This window comes from Schistocerca gregaria, chromosome 6 (genome assembly GCF_023897955.1).
Source record: "Schistocerca gregaria isolate iqSchGreg1 chromosome 6, iqSchGreg1.2, whole genome shotgun sequence".
Lineage (NCBI taxonomy): Eukaryota > Metazoa > Arthropoda > Insecta > Orthoptera > Acrididae > Schistocerca > Schistocerca gregaria.
In genome coordinates, this window is record NC_064925.1 from 182,790,658 (window position 1) to 182,811,858 (window position 21,201).

Sequence of the window (21,201 nt, forward strand, 5' to 3'; positions counted from 1 at the left end):
GAAGCTTTGTAGGCGTTAGAGAAAAATAAATATTAGGTAATGCAAGCTAATTTTAGAGCGCTAGAGTGTATTTAAGCAGTAGTCTAAGTGAAAGTATGTGAGTGAGAAAGATTTGGAACATGCAGCTATCTTGTGTAAAGTTGGTGTAAGGTTTCCAAATGTTGTGTGTGGCAGTAGGTGTGTGTTATGAAATGACATGATTGAGACAGTAGCAAGAGATGCTGTGACAGCTGAGTGTGATACTGAGGAAGAGAAGAGGCTTTTGCCTGTGCTAGGCTTAGCCTGGCTGTGATTTGTGTTGAAGGGGTGCTAGTGACATGTACTTGTGGTTTTGGTGTGCTTGCTGACTTGTTATTAGAGTGACATTTTAGATGTGCATTGGTGATGTAAGGGATAGGTTTATTGCCAGTTTTGTCATGTTCTGTTGTGAATGAAAGAAAGTGGAGGAGAACTGCGTAAATGGAGAGCATAGTTTGTGACAAGTGGGTGCAGATATGAAGCGAAACTTGTGTAGTTGGCTGATGGTATTAGCAGCTGATGTGAGGCATGAGAGAGTGAGATTGCGAAAAAAAATGTGGAACGCTTCACGATTTTGCGTGTCATCCTTGCGCAGGGGCCATGCTAATCTTCTCTGTATCGTTCCAATTTTAGTATATGTACCGCCGAAGCGAGTACATTCGAGGAGCCCTCTGAAATTGTATATATAGTTATGGCGTCGCGTCAAACATGGTTCGGCTTGGACGTAGGTTTACACAGCTCTGGCGAGGAACACAAGGCCTGCCGAGTGCTAATTTGTGAACTAATTACTGCGAGGTGTCGTTCTTAGTAAGTGGCAGCTCTGTCAACTGTAGATTTGGCAGTTTTGGGTGTAAAACTTAGATCGTAGAGTCGTTTGCTCTCGCACCATCCACCCAGAGCAGCAGCAGTTTCACACAGCTGCCGCTAGGCGGCAGCAAGACGTGTTGGCAGCTATTGTCGCCATGTTCTCACATCCCGAGTTTAGTGTCTTATAGGCATACGTATGAAACACACTTCTCTAATGTGTGGGATAAATGACTCTGACTGGAGCAGGTAGCAGGTCTTCAAGACTCTCAAAACAAGCGAATATTTTGGCCAAACTGTCTTCACTGCTAACACAAATTGCATTACTCTTGCAGTGGTACTTTCTTACGATACCTATCGATTTAATTACAGAGTGCTCATATGCAATGCAACTTTTAACTCACACATCAAGTACAACACAAGAAGACACAGCCTGTGACCATGTAAATTACTGAGGAACTCCACAGAGACCAAGCATGGTTCTATTCATCCAATGGCGCCAGAAGACAATAGTGACTGCAAGAAGAGACACAGTAGCCTCACGAACCATTAAAAACAGCATTCGTATTGCACACTTTGAAACACAGCAGTGTAGGTCATTACTAGGGCATGGATGGGTTAATGCGACTTGTGTGAGATAGTAGTAGGAATGATGGACATAGTTCCGTTTTCAGTACAATACCAGGTGATATATTTGTGTTGATCCAGGTGTACACAGGGCAGGTCTACTTGACAACAGTGAAACACTGTGATTGAGGTGTGTGAATGAGCCTAAAATATCGAGGGGACATGTGGTAAGAGAAACCAGGTTAGCATTGTGTTAGTAGCTGTAGTTATGTTCCTGTGAAATGTCAATCAGCTGTAATCCAGGTTGGTGAATGTTGTTATTGCAGGAAGAATTGCTAGTGCAGAACAAAGAGTGATAGATTTAGTATTTGAAAGCAGTTAATAACTGAGTAGCTACTGGTGTCATGTGACACAAACTGGTTTGTGATGTAGTTGTCTATTCCTGAAATCTTGAAGCTTGCTAGTGTTTTGTGTCTTGACTGGCTCTGTATCTGCTTATGTGGTAGAGCTTCTGTGTATGTAACATGATGAATATTGCATGCAGAGTTTGTCCAATCTTTCTCCTAGACACAGGATGAGAGGTGCATCAGCTGCAATTGTGAACACCATCGACTTGTAACACATTGATGGGATTCAAAGTGCTGTCAAAATAGTAGAGTCTCACATCTAAATGCTATATGTTAATATTAGCATACTGGTCTGCTGTCTAAACACTTCAGTGTTGTGGTATTCATTGGCTGACACTTTTGGAATTTATTTAGGTAACTGTATGTAATGGCAGATTGCCAGACATGTGGGAAAATACTTTGTGGGTCACACCAGTGAAATTTGTACATGACATGCTGATGCACCACAGATTTGCAGTAATAGTTGGTTTTTAGGTGAAGGGCAGTGGCTTATTACACAGGCAGATATGCTTCAGTTAAGAACCTGATGAGGTGTCACCTGCAGTCTGTATTATGAGGCTGCAGCTGGATAGCAAGGCCACTAGGAAAGTTACTTGAAACATAATGTTAAATAAACTTCCTGTAAAGGGGTAGCTTGCACACTTAATGATGAAAGATACACCTTCCTTCACATGTTTGTTTATGCTGCTCAAACAATTATGGCATCAGCTGCAGCCATGAAGATGAATAAAGATAAATATTGTGGGTCTGTGTGCAGACAGTATGTGATAGTGGCTTACAGGCACCAGAAGCTTTGTAGGCGTTAGAGAAAAATAAATATTAGGTAATGCAAGCTAATTTTAGAGCGCTAGAGTGTATTTAAGCAGTAGTCTAAGTGAAAGTATGTGAGTGAGAAAGATTTGGAACATGCAGCTATCTTGTGTAAAGTTGGTGTAAGGTTTCCAAATGTTGTGTGTGGCAGTAGGTGTGTGTTATGAAATGACATGATTGAGACAGTAGCAAGAGATGCTGTGACAGCTGAGTGTGATACTGAGGAAGAGAAGAGGCTTTTGCCTGTGCTAGGCTTAGCCTGGCTGTGATTTGTAACACGCGATCTAGTGTGACATGTACTTGTGGTTTTGGTGTGCTTGCTGACTTGTTATTAGAGTGACATTTTAGATGTGCATTGGTGATGTAAGGGATAGGTTTATTGCCAGTTTTGTCATGTTCTGTTGTGAATGAAAGAAAGTGGAGGAGAACTGCGTAAATGGAGAGCATAGTTTGTGACAAGTGGGTGCAGATATGAAGCGAAACTTGTGTAGTTGGCTGATGGTATTAGCAGCTGATGTGAGGCATGAGAGAGTGAGATTGCGAAAAAAAATGTGGAACGCTTCACGATTTTGCGTGTCATCCTTGCGCAGGGGCCATGCTAATCTTCTCTGTATCGTTCCAATTTTAGTATATGTACCGCCGAAGCGAGTACATTCGAGGAGCCCTCTGAAATTGTATATATAGTTATGGCGTCGCGTCAAACATGGTTCGGCTTGGACGTAGGTTTACACAGCTCTGGCGAGGAACACAAGGCCTGCCGAGTGCTAATTTGTGAACTAATTACTGCGAGGTGTCGTTCTTAGTAAGTGGCAGCTCTGTCAACTGTAGATTTGGCAGTTTTGGGTGTAAAACTTAGATCGTAGAGTCGTTTGCTCTCGCACCATCCACCCAGAGCAACAGCAGTTTCACACAGCTGCCGCTAGGCGGCAGCAAGACGTGTTGGCAGCTATTGTCGCCATGTTCTCACATCCCGAGTTTAGTGTCTTATAGGCATACGTATGAAACACACTTCTCTAATGTGTGGGATAAATGACTCTGACTGGAGCAGGTAGCAGGTCTTCAAGACTCTCAAAACAAGCGAATATTTTGGCCAAACTGTCTTCACTGCTAACACAAATTGCATTACTCTTGCAGTGGTACTTTCTTACGATACCTATCGATTTAATTACAGAGTGCTCATATGCAATGCAACTTTTAACTCACACATCAAGTACAACACAAGAAGACACAGCCTGTGACCATGTAAATTACTGAGGAACTCCACAGAGACCAAGCATGGTTCTATTCATCCAATGGCGCCAGAAGACAATAGTGACTGCAAGAAGAGACACAGTAGCCTCACGAACCATTAAAAACAGCATTCGTATTGCACACTTTGAAACACAGCAGTGTAGGTCATTACTAGGGCATGGATGGGTTAATGCGACTTGTGTGAGATAGTAGTAGGAATGATGGACATAGTTCCGTTTTCAGTACAATACCAGGTGATATATTTGTGTTGATCCAGGTGTACACAGGGCAGGTCTACTTGACAACAGTGAAACACTGTGATTGAGGTGTGTGAATGAGCCTAAAATATCGAGGGGACATGTGGTAAGAGAAACCAGGTTAGCATTGTGTTAGTAGCTGTAGTTATGTTCCTGTGAAATGTCAATCAGCTGTAATCCAGGTTGGTGAATGTTGTTATTGCAGGAAGAATTGCTAGTGCAGAACAAAGAGTGATAGATTTAGTATTTGAAAGCAGTTAATAACTGAGTAGCTACTGGTGTCATGTGACACAAACTGGTTTGTGATGTAGTTGTCTATTCCTGAAAATCTTGAAGCTTGCTAGTGTTTTGTGTCTTGACTGGCTCTGTATCTGCTTATGTGGTAGAGCTTCTGTGTATGTAACATGATGAATATTGCATGCAGAGTTTGTCCAATCTTTCTCCTAGACACAGGATGAGAGGTGCATCAGCTGCAATTGTGAACACCATCGACTTGTAACACATTGATGGGATTCAAAGTGCTGTCAAAATAGTAGAGTCTCACATCTAAATGCTATATGTTAATATTAGCATACTGGTCTGCTGTCTAAACACTTCAGTGTTGTGGTATTCATTGGCTGACACTTTTGGAATTTATTTAGGTAACTGTATGTAATGGCAGATTGCCAGACATGTGGGAAAATACTTTGTGGGTCACACCAGTGAAATTTGTACATGACATGCTGATGCACCACAGATTTGCAGTAATAGTTGGTTTTTAGGTGAAGGGCAGTGGCTTATTACACAGGCAGATATGCTTCAGTTAAGAACCTGATGAGGTGTCACCTGCAGTCTGTATTATGAGGCTGCAGCTGGATAGCAAGGCCACTAGGAAAGTTACTTGAAACATAATGTTAAATAAACTTCCTGTAAAGGGGTAGCTTGCACACTTAATGATGAAAGATACACCTTCCTTCACATGTTTGTTTATGCTGCTCAAACAATTATGGCATCAGCTGCAGCCATGAAGATGAATAAAGATAAATATTGTGGGGTCTGTGTGCAGACAGTATGTGATAGTGGCTTACAGGCACCAGAAGCTTTGTAGGCGTTAGAGAAAAATAAATATTAGGTAATGCAAGCTAATTTTAGAGCGCTAGAGTGTATTTAAGCAGTAGTCTAAGTGAAAGTATGTGAGTGAGAAAGATTTGGAACATGCAGCTATCTTGTGTAAAGTTGGTGTAAGGTTTCCAAATGTTGTGTGTGGCAGTAGGTGTGTGTTATGAAATGACATGATTGAGACAGTAGCAAGAGATGCTGTGACAGCTGAGTGTGATACTGAGGAAGAGAAGAGGCTTTTGCCTGTGCTAGGCTTAGCCTGGCTGTGATTTGTGTTGAAGGGGTGCTAGTGACATGTACTTGTGGTTTTGGTGTGCTTGCTGACTTGTTATTAGAGTGACATTTTAGATGTGCATTGGTGATGTAAGGGATAGGTTTATTGCCAGTTTTGTCATGTTCTGTTGTGAATGAAAGAAAGTGGAGGAGAACTGCGTAAATGGAGAGCATAGTTTGTGACAAGTGGGTGCAGATATGAAGCGAAACTTGTGTAGTTGGCTGATGGTATTAACACGCGATCTAGTGTGAGAGAGTGAGATTGCGAAAAAAAATGTGGAACGCTTCACGATTTTGCGTGTCATCCTTGCGCAGGGGCCATGCTAATCTTCTCTGTATCGTTCCAATTTTAGTATATGTACCGCCGAAGCGAGTACATTCGAGGAGCCCTCTGAAATTGTATATATAGTTATGGCGTCGCGTCAAACATGGTTCGGCTTGGACGTAGGTTTACACAGCTCTGGCGAGGAACACAAGGCCTGCCGAGTGCTAATTTGTGAACTAATTACTGCGAGGTGTCGTTCTTAGTAAGTGGCAGCTCTGTCAACTGTAGATTTGGCAGTTTTGGGTGTAAAACTTAGATCGTAGAGTCGTTTGCTCTCGCACCATCCACCCAGAGCAGCAGCAGTTTCACACAGCTGCCGCTAGGCGGCAGCAAGACGTGTTGGCAGCTATTGTCGCCATGTTCTCACATCCCGAGTTTAGTGTCTTATAGGCATACGTATGAAACACACTTCTCTAATGTGTGGGATAAATGACTCTGACTGGAGCAGGTAGCAGGTCTTCAAGACTCTCAAAACAAGCGAATATTTTGGCCAAACTGTCTTCACTGCTAACACAAATTGCATTACTCTCGCAGTGGTACTTTCTTACGATACCTATCGATTTAATTACAGAGTGCTCATATGCAATGCAACTTTTAACTCACACATCAAGTACAACACAAGAAGACACAGCCTGTGACCATGTAAATTACTGAGGAACTCCACAGAGACCAAGCATGGTTCTATTCATCCAATGGCGCCAGAAGACAATAGTGACTGCAAGAAGAGACACAGTAGCCTCACGAACCATTAAAAACAGCATTCGTATTGCACACTTTGAAACACAGCAGTGTAGGTCATTACCAGGGCATGGATGGGTTAATGCGACTTGTGTGAGATAGTAGTAGGAATGATGGACATAGTTCCGTTTTCAGTACAATACCAGGTGATGTATTTGTGTTGATCCAGGTGTACACAGGGCAGGTCTACTTGACAACAGTGAAACACTGTGATTGAGGTGTGTGAATGAGCCTAAAATATCGAGGGGACATGTGGTAAGAGAAACCAGGTTAGCATTGTGTTAGTAGCTGTAGTTATGTTCCTGTGAAATGTCAATCAGCTGTAATCCAGGTTGGTGAATGTTGTTATTGCAGGAAGAATTGCTAGTGCAGAACAAAGAGTGATAGATTTAGTATTTGAAAGCAGTTAATAACTGAGTAGCTACTGGTGTCATGTGACACAAACTGGTTTGTGATGTAGTTGTCTATTCCTGAAATCTTGAAGCTTGCTAGTGTTTTGTGTCTTGACTGGCTCTGTATCTGCTTATGTGGTAGAGCTTCTGTGTATGTAACATGATGAATATTGCATGCAGAGTTTGTCCAATCTTTCTCCTAGACACAGGATGAGAGGTGCATCAGCTGCAATTGTGAACACCATCGACTTGTATCACATTGATGGGATTCAAAGTGCTGTCAAAATAGTAGAGTCTCACATCTAAATGCTATATGTTAATATTAGCATACTGGTCTGCTGTCTAAACACTTCAGTGTTGTGGTATTCATTGGCTGACACTTTTGGAATTTATTTAGGTAACTGTATGTAATGGCAGATTGCCAGACATGTGGGAAAATACTTTGTGGGTCACACCAGTGAAATTTGTACATGACATGCTGATGCACCACAGATTTGCAGTAATAGTTGGTTTTTAGGTGAAGGGCAGTGGCTTATTACACAGGCAGATATGCTTCAGTTAAGAACCTGATGAGGTGTCACCTGCAGTCTGTATTATGAGGCTGCAGCTGGATAGCAAGGCCACTAGGAAAGTTACTTGAAACATAATGTTAAATAAACTTCCTGTAAAGGGGTAGCTTGCACACTTAATGATGAAAGATACACCTTCCTTCACATGTTTGTTTATGCTGCTCAAACAATTATGGCATCAGCTGCAGCCATGAAGATGAATAAAGATAAATATTGTGGGTCTGTGTGCAGACAGTATGTGATAGTGGCTTACAGGCACCAGAAGCTTTGTAGGCGTTAGAGAAAAATAAATATTAGGTAATGCAAGCTAATTTTAGAGCGCTAGAGTGTATTTAAGCAGTAGTCTAAGTGAAAGTATGTGAGTGAGAAAGATTTGGAACATGCAGCTATCTTGTGTAAAGTTGGTGTAAGGTTTCCAAATGTTGTGTGTGGCAGTAGGTGTGTATTATGAAATGACATGATTGAGACAGTAGCAAGAGATGCTGTGACAGCTGAGTGTGATACTGAGGAAGAGAAGAGGCTTTTGCCTGTGCTAGGCTTAGCCTGGCTGTGATTTGTGTTGAAGGGGTGCTAGTGACATGTACTTGTGGTTTTGGTGTGCTTGCTGACTTGTTATTAGAGTGACATTTTAGATGTGCATTGGTGATGTAAGGGATAGGTTTATTGCCAGTTTTGTCATGTTCTGTTGTGAATGAAAGAAAGTGGAGGAGAACTGCGTAAATGGAGAGCATAGTTTGTGACAAGTGGGTGCAGATATGAAGCGAAACTTGTGTAGTTGGCTGATGGTATTAGCAGCTGATGTGAGGCATGAGAGAGTGAGATTGCGAAAAAAAATGTGGAACGCTTCACGATTTTGCGTGTCATCCTTGCGCAGGGGCCATGCTAATCTTCTCTGTATCGTTCCAATTTTAGTATATGTACCGCCGAAGCGAGTACATTCGAGGAGCCCTCTGAAATTGTATATATAGTTATGGCGTCGCGTCAAACATGGTTCGGCTTGGACGTAGGTTTACACAGCTCTGGCGAGGAACACAAGGCCTGCCGAGTGCTAATTTGTGAACTAATTACTGCGAGGTGTCGTTCTTAGTAAGTGGCAGCTCTGTCAACTGTAGATTTGGCAGTTTTGGGTGTAAAACTTAGATCGTAGAGTCGTTTGCTCTCGCACCATCCACCCAGAGCAGCAGCAGTTTCACACAGCTGCCGCTAGGCGGCAGCAAGACGTGTTGGCAGCTATTGTCGCCATGTTCTCACATCCCGAGTTTAGTGTCTTATAGGCATACGTATGAAACACACTTCTCTAATGTGTGGGATAAATGACTCTGACTGGAGCAGGTAGCAGGTCTTCAAGACTCTCAAAACAAGCGAATATTTTGGCCAAACTGTCTTCACTGCTAACACAAATTGCATTACTCTTGCAGTAGTACTTTCTTACGATACCTATCGATTTAATTACAGAGTGCTCATATGCAATGCAACTTTTAACTCACACATCAAGTACAACACAAGAAGACACAGCCTGTGACCATGTAAATTACTGAGGAACTCCACAGAGACCAAGCATGGTTCTATTCATCCAATGGCGCCAGAAGACAATAGTGACTGCAAGAAGAGACACAGTAGCCTCACGAACCATTAAAAACAGCATTCGTATTGCACACTTTGAAACACAGCAGTGTAGGTCATTACTAGGGCATGGATGGGTTAATGCGACTTGTGTGAGATAGTAGTAGGAATGATGGACATAGTTCCGTTTTCAGTACAATACCAGGTGATATATTTGTGTTGATCCAGGTGTACACAGGGCAGGTCTACTTGACAACAGTGAAACACTGTGATTGAGGTGTGTGAATGAGCCTAAAATATCGAGGGGACATGTGGTAAGAGAAACCAGGTTAGCATTGTGTTAGTAGCTGTAGTTATGTTCCTGTGAAATGTCAATCAGCTGTAATCCAGGTTGGTGAATGTTGTTATTGCAGGAAGAATTCCTAGTGCAGAACAAAGAGTGATAGATTTAGTATTTGAAAGCAGTTAATAACTGAGTAGCTACTGGTGTCATGTGACACAAACTGGTTTGTGATGTAGTTGTCTATTCCTGAAATCTTGAAGCTTGCTAGTGTTTTGTGTCTTGACTGGCTCTGTATCTGCTTATGTGGTAGAGCTTCTGTGTATGTAACATGATGAATATTGCATGCAGAGTTTGTCCAATCTTTCTCCTAGACACAGGATGAGAGGTGCATCAGCTGCAATTGTGAACACCATCGACTTGTATCACATTGATGGGATTCAAAGTGCTGTCAAAATAGTAGAGTCTCACATCTAAATGCTATATGTTAATATTAGCATACTGGTCTGCTGTCTAAACACTTCAGTGTTGTGGTATTCATTGGCTGACACTTTTGGAATTTATTTAGGTAACTGTATGTAATGGCAGATTGCCAGACATGTGGGAAAATACTTTGTGGGTCACACCAGTGAAATTTGTACATGACATGCTGATGCACCACAGATTTGCAGTAATAGTTGGTTTTTAGGTGAAGGGCAGTGGCTTATTACACAGGCAGATATGCTTTAGTTAAGAACCTGATGAGGTGTCACCTGCAGTCTGTATTATGAGGCTGCAGCTGGATAGCAAGGCCACTAGGAAAGTTACTTGAAACATAATGTTAAATAAACTTCCTGTAAAGGGGTAGCTTGCACACTTAATGATGAAAGATACACCTTCCTTCACATGTTTGTTTATGCTGCTCAAACAATTATGGCATCAGCTGCAGCCATGAAGATGAATAAAGATAAATATTGTGGGTCTGTGTGCAGACAGTATGTGATAGTGGCTTACAGGCACCAGAAGCTTTGTAGGCGTTAGAGAAAAATAAATATTAGGTAATGCAAGCTAATTTTAGAGCGCTAGAGTGTATTTAAGCAGTAGTCTAAGTGAAAGTATGTGAGTGAGAAAGATTTGGAACATGCAGCTATCTTGTGTAAAGTTGGTGTAAGGTTTCCAAATGTTGTGTGTGGCAGTAGGTGTGTGTTATGAAATGACATGATTGAGACAGTAGCAAGAGATGCTGTGACAGCTGAGTGTGATACTGAGGAAGAGAAGAGGCTTTTGCCTGTGCTAGGCTTAGCCTGGCTGTGATTTGTGTTGAAGGGGTGCTAGTGACATGTACTTGTGGTTTTGGTGTGCTTGCTGACTTGTTATTAGAGTGACATTTTAGATGTGCATTGGTGATGTAAGGGATAGGTTTATTGCCAGTTTTGTCGTGTTCTGTTGTGAATGAAAGAAAGTGGAGGAGAACTGCGTAAATGGAGAGCATAGTTTGTGACAAGTGGGTGCAGATATGAAGCGAAACTTGTGTAGTTGGCTGATGGTATTAGCAGCTGATGTGAGGCATGAGAGAGTGAGATTGCGAAAAAAAATGTGGAACGCTTCACGATTTTGCGTGTCATCCTTGCGCAGGGGCCATGCTAATCTTCTCTGTATCGTTCCAATTTTAGTATATGTACCGCCGAAGCGAGTACATTCGAGGAGCCCTCTGAAATTGTATATATAGTTATGGCGTCGCGTCAAACATGGTTCGGCTTGGACGTAGGTTTACACAGCTCTGGCGAGGAACACAAGGCCTGCCGAGTGCTAATTTGTGAACTAATTACTGCGAGGTGTCGTTCTTAGTAAGTGGCAGCTCTGTCAACTGTAGATTTGGCAGTTTTGGGTGTAAAACTTAGATCGTAGAGTCGTTTGCTCTCGCACCATCCACCCAGAGCAGCAGCAGTTTCACACAGCTGCCGCTAGGCGGCAGCAAGACGTGTTGGCAGCTATTGTCGCCATGTTCTCACATCCCGAGTTTAGTGTCTTATAGGCATACGTATGAAACACACTTCTCTAATGTGTGGGATAAATGACTCTGACTGGAGCAGGTAGCAGGTCTTCAAGACTCTCAAAACAAGCGAATATTTTGGCCAAACTGTCTTCACTGCTAACACAAATTGCATTACTCTTGCAGTAGTACTTTCTTACGATACCTATCGATTTAATTACAGAGTGCTCATATGCAATGCAACTTTTAACTCACACATCAAGTACAACACAAGAAGACACAGCCTGTGACCATGTAAATTACTGAGGAACTCCACAGAGACCAAGCATGGTTCTATTCATCCAATGGCGCCAGAAGACAATAGTGACTGCAAGAAGAGACACAGTAGCCTCACGAACCATTAAAAACAGCATTCGTATTGCACACTTTGAAACACAGCAGTGTAGGTCATTACCAGGGCATGGATGGGTTAATGCGACTTGTGTGAGATAGTAGTAGGAATGATGGACATAGTTCCGTTTTCAGTACAATACCAGGTGATGTATTTGTGTTGATCCAGGTGTACACAGGGCAGGTCTACTTGACAACAGTGAAACACTGTGATTGAGGTGTGTGAATGAGCCTAAAATATCGAGGGGACATGTGGTAAGAGAAACCAGGTTAGCATTGTGTTAGTAGCTGTAGTTATGTTCCTGTGAAATGTCAATCAGCTGTAATCCAGGTTGGTGAATGTTGTTATTGCAGGAAGAATTGCTAGTGCAGAACAAAGAGTGATAGATTTAGTATTTGAAAGCAGTTAATAACTGAGTAGCTACTGGTGTCATGTGACACAAACTGGTTTGTGATGTAGTTGTCTATTCCTGAAATCTTGAAGCTTGCTAGTGTTTTGTGTCTTGACTGGCTCTGTATCTGCTTATGTGGTAGAGCTTCTGTGTATGTAACATGATGAATATTGCATGCAGAGTTTGTCCAATCTTTCTCCTAGACACAGGATGAGAGGTGCATCAGCTGCAATTGTGAACACCATCGACTTGTATCACATTGATGGGATTCAAAGTGCTGTCAAAATAGTAGAGTCTCACATCTAAATGCTATATGTTAATATTAGCATACTGGTCTGCTGTCTAAACACTTCAGTGTTGTGGTATTCATTGGCTGACACTTTTGGAATTTATTTAGGTAACTGTATGTAATGGCAGATTGCCAGACATGTGGGAAAATACTTTGTGGGTCACACCAGTGAAATTTGTACATGACATGCTGATGCACCACAGATTTGCAGTAATAGTTGGTTTTTAGGTGAAGGGCAGTGGCTTATTACACAGGCAGATATGCTTCAGTTAAGAACCTGATGAGGTGTCACCTGCAGTCTGTATTATGAGGCTGCAGCTGGATAGCAAGGCCACTAGGAAAGTTACTTGAAACATAATGTTAAATAAACTTCCTGTAAAGGGGTAGCTTGCACACTTAATGATGAAAGATACACCTTCCTTCACATGTTTGTTTATGCTGCTCAAACAATTATGGCATCAGCTGCAGCCATGAAGATGAATAAAGATAAATATTGTGGGTCTGTGTGCAGACAGTATGTGATAGTGGCTTACAGGCACCAGAAGCTTTGTAGGCGTTAGAGAAAAATAAATATTAGGTAATGCAAGCTAATTTTAGAGCGCTAGAGTGTATTTAAGCAGTAGTCTAAGTGAAAGTATGTGAGTGAGAAAGATTTGGAACATGCAGCTATCTTGTGTAAAGTTGGTGTAAGGTTTCCAAATGTTGTGTGTGGCAGTAGGTGTGTGTTATGAAATGACATGATTGAGACAGTAGCAAGAGATGCTGTGACAGCTGAGTGTGATACTGAGGAAGAGAAGAGGCTTTTGCCTGTGCTAGGCTTAGCCTGGCTGTGATTTGTGTTGAAGGGGTGCTAGTGACATGTACTTGTGGTTTTGGTGTGCTTGCTGACTTGTTATTAGAGTGACATTTTAGATGTGCATTGGTGATGTAAGGGATAGGTTTATTGCCAGTTTTGTCATGTTCTGTTGTGAATGAAAGAAAGTGGAGGAGAACTGCGTAAATGGAGAGCATAGTTTGTGACAAGTGGGTGCAGATATGAAGCGAAACTTGTGTAGTTGGCTGATGGTATTAGCAGCTGATGTGAGGCATGAGAGAGTGAGATTGCGAAAAAAAATGTGGAACGCTTCACGATTTTGCGTGTCATCCTTGCGCAGGGGCCATGCTAATCTTCTCTGTATCGTTCCAATTTTAGTATATGTACCGCCGAAGCGAGTACATTCGAGGAGCCCTCTGAAATTGTATATATAGTTATGGCGTCGCGTCAAACATGGTTCGGCTTGGACGTAGGTTTACACAGCTCTGGCGAGGAACACAAGGCCTGCCGAGTGCTAATTTGTGAACTAATTACTGCGAGGTGTCGTTCTTAGTAAGTGGCAGCTCTGTCAACTGTAGATTTGGCAGTTTTGGGTGTAAAACTTAGATCGTAGAGTCGTTTGCTCTCGCACCATCCACCCAGAGCAGCATCAGTTTCACACAGCTGCCGCTAGGCGGCAGCAAGACGTGTTGGCAGCTATTGTCGCCATGTTCTCACATCCCGAGTTTAGTGTCTTATAGGCATACGTATGAAACACACTTCTCTAATGTGTGGGATAAATGACTCTGACTGGAGCAGGTAGCAGGTCTTCAAGACTCTCAAAACAAGCGAATATTTTGGCCAAACTGTCTTCACTGCTAACACAAATTGCATTACTCTTGCAGTGGTACTTTCTTACGATACCTATCGATTTAATTACAGAGTGCTCATATGCAATGCAACTTTTAACTCACACATCAAGTACAACACAAGAAGACACAGCCTGTGACCATGTAAATTACTGAGGAACTCCACAGAGACCAAGCATGGTTCTATTCATCCAATGGCGCCAGAAGACAATAGTGACAGCAAGAAGAGACACAGTAGCCTCACGAACCATTAAAAACAGCATTCGTATTGCACACTTTGAAACACAGCAGTGTAGGTCATTACTAGGGCATGGATGGGTTAATGCGACTTGTGTGAGATAGTAGTAGGAATGATGGACATAGTTCCGTTTTCAGTACAATACCAGGTGATGTATTTGTGTTGATCCAGGTGTACACAGGGCAGGTCTACTTGACAACAGTGAAACACTGTGATTGAGGTGTGTGAATGAGCCTAAAATATCGAGGGGACATGTGGTAAGAGAAACCAGGTTAGCATTGTGTTAGTAGCTGTAGTTATGTTCCTGTGAAATGTCAATCAGCTGTAATCCAGGTTGGTGAATGTTGTTATTGCAGGAAGAATTGCTAGTGCAGAACAAAGAGTGATAGATTTAGTATTTGAAAGCAGTTAATAACTGAGTAGCTACTGGTGTCATGTGACACAAACTGGTTTGTGATGTAGTTGTCTATTCCTGAAATCTTGAAGCTTGCTAGTGTTTTGTGTCTTGACTGGCTCTGTATCTGCTTATGTGGTAGAGCTTCTGTGTATGTAACATGATGAATATTGCATGCAGAGTTTGTCCAATCTTTCTCCTAGACACAGGATGAGAGGTGCATCAGCTGCAATTGTGAACACCATCGACTTGTATCACATTGATGGGATTCAAAGTGCTGTCAAAATAGTAGAGTCTCACATCTAAATGCTATATGTTAATATTAGCATACTGGTCTGCTGTCTAAACACTTCAGTGTTGTGGTATTCATTGGCTGACACTTTTGGAATTTATTTAGGTAACTGTATGTAATGGCAGATTGCCAGACATGTGGGAAAATACTTTGTGGGTCACACCAGTGAAATTTGTACATGACATGCTGATGCACCACAGATTTGCAGTAATAGTTGGTTTTTAGGTGAAGGGCAGTGGCTTATTACACAGGCAGATATGCTTCAGTTAAGAACCTGATGAGGTGTCACCTGCAGTCTGTATTATGAGGCTGCAGCTGGATAGCAAGGCCACTAGGAAAGTTACTTGAAACATAATGTTAAATAAACTTCCTGTAAAGGGGTAGCTTGCACACTTAATGATGAAAGATACACCTTCCTTCACATGTTTGTTTATGCTGCTCAAACAATTATGGCATCAGCTGCAGCCATGAAGATGAATAAAGATAAATATTGTGGGTCTGTGTGCAGACAGTATGTGATAGTGGCTTACAGGCACCAGAAGCTTTGTAGGCGTTAGAGAAAAATAAATATTAGGTAATGCAAGCTAATTTTAGAGCGCTAGAGTGTATTTAAGCAGTAGTCTAAGTGAAAGTATGTGAGTGAGAAAGATTTGGAACATGCAGCTATCTTGTGTAAAGTTGGTGTAAGGTTTCCAAATGTTGTGTGTGGCAGTAGGTGTGTGTTATGAAATGACATGATTGAGACAGTAGCAAGAGATGCTGTGACAGCTGAGTGTGATACTGAGGAAGAGAAGAGGCTTTTGCCTGTGCTAGGCTTAGCCTGGCTGTGATTTGTGTTGAAGGGGTGCTAGTGACATGTACTTGTGGTTTTGGTGTGCTTGCTGACTTGTTATTAGAGTGACATTTTAGATGTGCATTGGTGATGTAAGGGATAGGTTTATTGCCAGTTTTGTCATGTTCTGTTGTGAATGAAAGAAAGTGGAGGAGAACTGCGTAAATGGAGAGCATAGTTTGTGACAAGTGGGTGCAGATATGAAGCGAAACTTGTGTAGTTGGCTGATGGTATTAGCAGCTGATGTGAGGCATGAGAGAGTGAGATTGCGAAAAAAAATGTGGAACGCTTCACGATTTTGCGTGTCATCCTTGCGCAGGGGCCATGCTAATCTTCTCTGTATCGTTCCAATTTTAGTATATGTACCGCCGAAGCGAGTACATTCGAGGAGCCCTCTGAAATTGTATATATAGTTATGGCGTCGCGTCAAACATGGTTCGGCTTGGACGTAGGTTTACACAGCTCTGGCGAGGAACACAAGGCCTGCCGAGTGCTAATTTGTGAACTAATTACTGCGAGGTGTCGTTCTTAGTAAGTGGCAGCTCTGTCAACTGTAGATTTGGCAGTTTTGGGTGTAAAACTTAGATCGTAGAGTCGTTTGCTCTCGCACCATCCACCCAGAGCAGCAGCAGTTTCACACAGCTGCCGCTAGGCGGCAGCAAGACGTGTTGGCAGCTATTGTCGCCATGTTCTCACATCCCGAGTTTAGTGTCTTATAGGCATACGTATGAAACACACTTCTCTAATGTGTGGGATAAATGACTCTGACTGGAGCAGGTAGCAGGTCTTCAAGACTCTCAAAACAAGCGAATATTTTGGCCAAACTGTCTTCACTGCTAACACAAATTGCATTACTCTTGCAGTGGTACTTTCTTACGATACCTATCGATTTAATTACAGAGTGCTCATATGCAATGCAACTTTTAACTCACACATCAAGTACAACACAAGAAGACACAGCCTGTGACCATGTAAATTACTGAGGAACTCCACAGAGACCAAGCATGGTTCTATTCATCCAATGGCGCCAGAAGACAATAGTGACAGCAAGAAGAGACACAGTAGCCTCACGAACCATTAAAAACAGCATTCGTATTGCACACTTTGAAACACAGCAGTGTAGGTCATTACTAGGGCATGGATGGGTTAATGCGACTTGTGTGAGATAGTAGTAGGAATGATGGACATAGTTCCGTTTTCAGTACAATACCAGGTGATGTATTTGTGTTGATCCAGGTGTACACAGGGCAGGTCTACTTGACAACAGTGAAACACTGTGATTGAGGTGTGTGAATGAGCCTAAAATATCGAGGGGACATGTGGTAAGAGAAACCAGGTTAGCATTGTGTTAGTAGCTGTAGTTATGTTCCTGTGAAATGTCAATCAGCTGTAATCCAGGTTGGTGAATGTTGTTATTGCAGGAAGAATTGCTAGTGCAGAACAAAGAGTGATAGATTTAGTATTTGAAAGCAGTTAATAACTGAGTAGCTACTGGTGTCATGTGACACAAACTGGTTTGTGATGTAGTTGTCTATTCCTGAAATCTTGAAGCTTGCTAGTGTTTTGTGTCTTGACTGGCTCTGTATCTGCTTATGTGGTAGAGCTTCTGTGTATGTAACATGATGAATATTGCATGCAGAGTTTGTCCAATCTTTCTCCTAGACACAGGATGAGAGGTGCATCAGCTGCAATTGTGAACACCATCGACTTGTATCACATTGATGGGATTCAAAGTGCTGTCAAAATAGTAGAGTCTCACATCTAAATGCTATATGTTAATATTAGCATACTGGTCTGCTGTCTAAACACTTCAGTGTTGTGGTATTCATTGGCTGACACTTTTGGAATTTATTTAGGTAACTGTATGTAATGGCAGATTGCCAGACATGTGGGAAAATACTTTGTGGGTCACACCAGTGAAATTTGTACATGACATGCTGATGCACCACAGATTTGCAGTAATAGTTGGTTTTTAGGTGAAGGGCAGTGGCTTATTACACAGGCAGATATGCTTCAGTTAAGAACCTGATGAGGTGTCACCTGCAGTCTGTATTATGAGGCTGCAGCTGGATAGCAAGGCCACTAGGAAAGTTACTTGAAACATAATGTTAAATAAACTTTCTGTAAAGGGGTAGCTTGCACACTTAATGATGAAAGATACACCTTCCTTCACATGTTTGTTTATGCTGCTCAAACAATTATGGCATCAGCTGCAGCCATGAAGATGAATAAAGATAAATATTGTGGGTCTGTGTGCAGACAGTATGTGATAGTGGCTTACAGGCACCAGAAGCTTTGTAGGCGTTAGAGAAAAATAAATATTAGGTAATGCAAGCTAATTTTAGAGCGCTAGAGTGTATTTAAGCAGTAGTCTAAGTGAAAGTATGTGAGTGAGAAAGATTTGGAACATGCAGCTATCTTGTGTAAAGTTGGTGTAAGGTTTCCAAATGTTGTGTGTGGCAGTAGGTGTGTGTTATGAAATGACATGATTGAGACAGTAGCAAGAGATGCTGTGACAGCTGAGTGTGATACTGAGGAAGAGAAGAGGCTTTTGCCTGTGCTAGGCTTAGCCTGGCTGTGATTTGTGTTGAAGGGGTGCTAGTGACATGTACTTGTGGTTTTGGTGTGCTTGCTGACTTGTTATTAGAGTGACATTTTAGATGTGCATTGGTGATGTAAGGGATAGGTTTATTGCCAGTTTTGTCATGTTCTGTTGTGAATGAAAGAAAGTGGAGGAGAACTGCGTAAATGGAGAGCATAGTTTGTGACAAGTGGGTGCAGATATGAAGCGAAACTTGTGTAGTTGGCTGATGGTATTAGCAGCTGATGTGAGGCATGAGAGAGTGAGATTGCGAAAAAAAATGTGGAACGCTTCACGATTTTGCGTGTCATCCTTGCGCAGGGGCCATGCTAATCTTCTCTGTATCGTTCCAATTTTAGTATATGTACCGCCGAAGCGAGTACATTCGAGGAGCCCTCTGAAATTGTATATATAGTTATGGCGTCGCGTCAAACATGGTTCGGCTTGGACGTAGGTTTACACAGCTCTGGCGAGGAACACAAGGCCTGCCGAGTGCTAATTTGTGAACTAATTACTGCGAGGTGTCGTTCTTAGTAAGTGGCAGCTCTGTCAACTGTAGATTTGGCAGTTTTGGGTGTAAAACTTAGATCGTAGAGTCGTTTGCTCTCGCACCATCCACCCAGAGCAGCAGCAGTTTCACACAGCTGCCGCTAGGCGGCAGCAAGACGTGTTGGCAGCTATTGTCGCCATGTTCTCACATCCCGAGTTTAGTGTCTTATAGGCATACGTATGAAACACACTTCTCTAATGTGTGGGATAAATGACTCTGACTGGAGCAGGTAGCAGGTCTTCAAGACTCTCAAAACAAGCGAATATTTTGGCCAAACTGTCTTCACTGCTAACACAAATTGCATTACTCTTGCAGTAGTACTTTCTTACGATACCTATCGATTTAATTACAGAGTGCTCATATGCAATGCAACTTTTAACTCACACATCAAGTACAACACAAGAAGACACAGCCTGTGACCATGTAAATTACTGAGGAACTCCACAGAGACCAAGCATGGTTCTATTCATCCAATGGCGCCAGAAGACAATAGTGACTGCAAGAAGAGACACAGTAGCCTCACGAACCATTAAAAACAGCATTCGTATTGCACACTTTGAAACACAGCAGTGTAGGTCATTACTAGGGCATGGATGGGTTAATGCGACTTGTGTGAGATAGTAGTAGGAATGATGGACATAGTTCCGTTTTCAGTACAATACCAGGTGATATATTTGTGTTGATCCAGGTGTACACAGGGCAGGTCTACTTGACAACAGTGAAACACTGTGATTGAGGTGTGTGAATGAGCCTAAAATATCGAGGGGACATGTGGTAAGAGAAACCAGGTTAGCATTGTGTTAGTAGCTGTAGTTATGTTCCTGTGAAATGTCAATCAGCTGTAATCCAGGTTGGTGAATGTTGTTATTGCAGGAAGAATTGCTAGTGCAGAACAAAGAGTGATAGATTTAGTATTTGAAAGCAGTTAATAACTGAGTAGCTACTGGTGTCATGTGACACAAACTGGTTTGTGATGTAGTTGTCTATTCCTGAAATCTTGAAGCTTGCTAGTGTTTTGTGTCTTGACTGGCTCTGTATCTGCTTATGTGGTAGAGCTTCTGTGTATGTAACATGATGAATATTGCATGCAGAGTTTGTCCAATCTTTCTCCTAGACACAGGATGAGAGGTGCATCAGCTGCAATTGTGAACACCATCGACTTGTATCACATTGATGGGATTCAAAGTGCTGTCAAAATAGTAGAGTCTCACATCTAAATGCTATATGTTAATATTAGCATACTGGTCTGCTGTCTAAACACTTCAGTGTTGTGGTATTCATTGGCTGACACTTTTGGAATTTATTTAGGTAACTGTATGTAATGGCAGATTGCCAGACATGTGGGAAAATACTTTGTGGGTCACACCAGTGAAATTTGTACATGACATGCTGATGCACCACAGATTTGCAGTAATAGTTGGTTTTTAGGTGAAGGGCAGTGGCTTATTACACAGGCAGATATGCTTCAGTTAAGAACCTGATGAGGTGTCACCTGCAGTCTGTATTATGAGGCTGCAGCTGGATAGCAAGGCCACTAGGAAAGTTACTTGAAACATAATGTTAAATAAACTTCCTGTAAAGGGGTAGCTTGCACACTTAATGATGAAAGATACACCTTCCTTCACATGTTTGTTTATGCTGCTCAAACAATTATGGCATCAGCTGCAGCCATGAAGATGAATAAAGATAAATATTGTGGGTCTGTGTGCAGACAGTATGTGATAGTGGCTTACAGGCACCAGAAGCTTTGTAGGCGTTAGAGAAAAATAAATATTAGGTAATGCAAGCTAATTTTAGAGCGCTAGAGTGTATTTAAGCAGTAGTCTAAGTGAAAGTATGTGAGTGAGAAAGATTTGGAACATGCAGCTATCTTGTGTAAAGTTGGTGTAAGGTTTCCAAATGTTGTGTGTGGCAGTAGGTGTGTGTTATGAAATGACATGATTGAGACAGTAGCAAGAGATGCTGTGACAGCTGAGTGTGATACTGAGGAAGAGAAGAGGCTTTTGCCTGTGCTAGGCTTAGCCTGGCTGTGATTTGTGTTGAAGGGGTGCTAGTGACATGTACTTGTGGTTTTGGTGTGCTTGCTGACTTGTTATTAGAGTGACATTTTAGATGTGCATTGGTGATGTAAGGGATAGGTTTATTGCCAGTTTTGTCATGTTCTGTTGTGAATGAAAGAAAGTGGAGGAGAACTGCGTAAATGGAGAGCATAGTTTGTGACAAGTGGGTGCAGATATGAAGCGAAACTTGTGTAGTTGGCTGATGGTATTAGCAGCTG

General features: G+C 42.0%; 8 non-coding genes across 8 annotated transcripts; all 8 read right to left on the reverse strand.

The window, feature by feature from the left end:
• Nucleotides 1-568: 568 nt before the first annotated feature.
• Nucleotides 569-675, reverse strand: LOC126279413 (U6 spliceosomal RNA). Its single transcript, XR_007550895.1, has one exon. It is a non-coding gene; the product is annotated as a U6 spliceosomal RNA (small nuclear RNA).
• Nucleotides 676-3,151: 2,476 nt separating this feature from the next.
• LOC126279414 (U6 spliceosomal RNA) lies at nucleotides 3,152-3,258 on the reverse strand. Its single transcript, XR_007550896.1, has one exon. It is a non-coding gene; the product is annotated as a U6 spliceosomal RNA (small nuclear RNA).
• Nucleotides 3,259-5,734: 2,476 nt separating this feature from the next.
• Nucleotides 5,735-5,841, reverse strand: LOC126279415 (U6 spliceosomal RNA). Its single transcript, XR_007550897.1, has one exon. It is a non-coding gene; the product is annotated as a U6 spliceosomal RNA (small nuclear RNA).
• Nucleotides 5,842-8,317: 2,476 nt separating this feature from the next.
• Nucleotides 8,318-8,424, reverse strand: LOC126279416 (U6 spliceosomal RNA). The gene has a single exon (XR_007550898.1). It is a non-coding gene; the product is annotated as a U6 spliceosomal RNA (small nuclear RNA).
• Nucleotides 8,425-10,900: 2,476 nt separating this feature from the next.
• On the reverse strand, nucleotides 10,901-11,007 carry LOC126279417 (U6 spliceosomal RNA). The gene has a single exon (XR_007550899.1). It is a non-coding gene; the product is annotated as a U6 spliceosomal RNA (small nuclear RNA).
• Nucleotides 11,008-13,483: 2,476 nt separating this feature from the next.
• On the reverse strand, nucleotides 13,484-13,590 carry LOC126279418 (U6 spliceosomal RNA). Its single transcript, XR_007550900.1, has one exon. It is a non-coding gene; the product is annotated as a U6 spliceosomal RNA (small nuclear RNA).
• Nucleotides 13,591-16,066: 2,476 nt separating this feature from the next.
• On the reverse strand, nucleotides 16,067-16,173 carry LOC126279419 (U6 spliceosomal RNA). Its single transcript, XR_007550901.1, has one exon. It is a non-coding gene; the product is annotated as a U6 spliceosomal RNA (small nuclear RNA).
• A 2,476-nt stretch (nucleotides 16,174-18,649) lies between these two features.
• On the reverse strand, nucleotides 18,650-18,756 carry LOC126279420 (U6 spliceosomal RNA). Its single transcript, XR_007550902.1, has one exon. It is a non-coding gene; the product is annotated as a U6 spliceosomal RNA (small nuclear RNA).
• Between the last annotated feature and the right edge of the window lie 2,445 nt (nucleotides 18,757-21,201).